Source organism: Amphimedon queenslandica, unplaced genomic scaffold, assembly GCF_000090795.2.
Source record: "Amphimedon queenslandica unplaced genomic scaffold, v1.1 AMPQUscaffold_12939, whole genome shotgun sequence".
NCBI lineage: Eukaryota > Metazoa > Porifera > Demospongiae > Haplosclerida > Niphatidae > Amphimedon > Amphimedon queenslandica.
Window position 1 is genome coordinate 1 of NW_003546825.1, and position 1,962 is coordinate 1,962.

General features: G+C 29.1%; 1 long non-coding RNA gene across 1 annotated transcript; it reads left to right on the forward strand.

Annotated features, from left to right (window-relative positions):
- The first annotated feature begins 557 nt into the window (after window positions 1–557).
- On the forward strand, window positions 558–1,471 carry LOC109586135 (uncharacterized). The gene is made up of 3 exons (XR_002186842.1): window positions 558–661; window positions 943–1,050; window positions 1,453–1,471. It is a non-coding gene; the product is annotated as an uncharacterized LOC109586135 (long non-coding RNA).
- The last annotated feature ends 491 nt before the right edge of the window (window positions 1,472–1,962 follow it).

The window sequence follows — 1,962 nt, forward strand, 5'->3', positions numbered from 1 at the left end:
CCATTTTTAAAATTGGCCAAAATCTGAAAAAATCCCTGTACTCATAGCCCATGGTTTTTTCCAAAAAATGGCTAAAAAATCACCCCCAATTTTTATTACATTTTATGATGCATGTTGATGTCCTTATGCTGTGTAGAAAGTTTGAGCTGATTCCGACTTAGATTTTTCAAGTTACAGCCATTTTTAAAAATTGGCCAAAATCTGAAAAAATCCCCATACTATAGCCCATGGTTTTTCCGAAAAATGGCTAAAAAATCACCCCCCCCCCCTCCAATTTTTATTACATTTTCTGATACATATTGATGTCCTTATGCTGTGTAGAAAGTTTGAGCTGATTCCGACTTAAATTTTTCAAGTTACAACCATTTTTAAAAATTGACCAAAATCTGAAAAATTTGTACTATAGCCCATGGTTTTCTGTAAAAAATGGCTGCAAAAATCACCCTCAATTTTTATTTCATTTTCTGATGCATATTACTTAAGTAAAATTATCATTATTATTTATTATTATTATTATTATTATTATTATTATTATTATTATTATTATTATTATTATTATTATTAGGGTTCAATGCTCATGAGTTTATACTAGATACCAGATGCTTTAAGAACACTAGTGGCATTGAAGCTATTGACATTGCTAAGAGAATGCAGGACTATGGTAAGAGAAAAGAAAAAGAGAAAAATAAAGTCATTTCTGGATATTTTTCTGTTACTTTATGTTTACAGATTTCACGAATTTTATAATAATAATTATAATAAATTTAAATTTTTTGAAAGTCTAATAATTTTAAATTAATAAGTAAAGCATGTACATGTATACAGTATTTTAGCTCTAGCTCCAGAAAATTTAAACTAAAATTAAGTGATACATATATTACTTAATTTTCATTTCAATATATACATTATGTAAATGAATCTCTTCTTTCTCTCCCTCCCCAGGGTTCCATGCCCCTACAGTATCCTGGCCAGTTAGTAATACTCTGATGATTGAACCAACGGAGAGTGAGGGAAAGGCAGAACTGGACCGATACTGTGACGCACTAATATGTACGTAATAATACGTAATAATATATATTACTCCAAAATTTTATTACATTTTCTGATACATATTAATGTCCTTATGCTGTGTAGAAAGTTTAAGCTGATTCCGACTTCAATTTTTCAAGTTACAGCCATTTTAAAAAATGCCAAAATTCTGAAAAATTTCTGTACCATGGTTTAGAATGTTGGATTTTTTCCAATATGAAGATGAATTTAACTATTCACCATATGGTATTTTTTGTCAATTATAGTCACATGTGTGAGTAAAATACATGTACATGTACATATTAGTACATTATATAGAGGCTACACTGTAATCCACTTCTTCTATATATTTAATAATTATTATTAGTATTTTATTATTTGGTTTTTGGTCTTTGTTTTTTGTTGTTCCTTCTCCTTCTATAGTTCATCCTTTGCCTTAAACTCCAAACATCACTAAACCATTTAACCTTGTTACATGTAGCTATAGTCCATTTCACAGGAAAGATATACATGTACATGTACATGTATAAAATAATGTTAACGCTATGCAATACATGTACATGTACATGTACGTATGTACTATGCTATAGTGCTATATTAAGTTTGTATATAGCAATGGAAGATTTAGCTCCTGCTTGTTTCATAATTTTACACTATTAATATTAATTTTTAACTATAAAGCATTTTATAAATCACTTTCTTAATTTAGTTCATGTCACTTTGCATGTAGTGGGCGTGGTAATTACTGGGCGTGGCTATTAGTGAGTACTATATACTATTGGTAGTATAGTGTAGTTAGTGTGTGACTTGGTTCATATTTCATTAACATAATTATTGAATGTGATATGTACCTCTAACCCTCTCCTACAGACTACCTGTCTACTTTCTATTTACTATTGAAATATATTTGATGTGTAACTATACAGTATATGT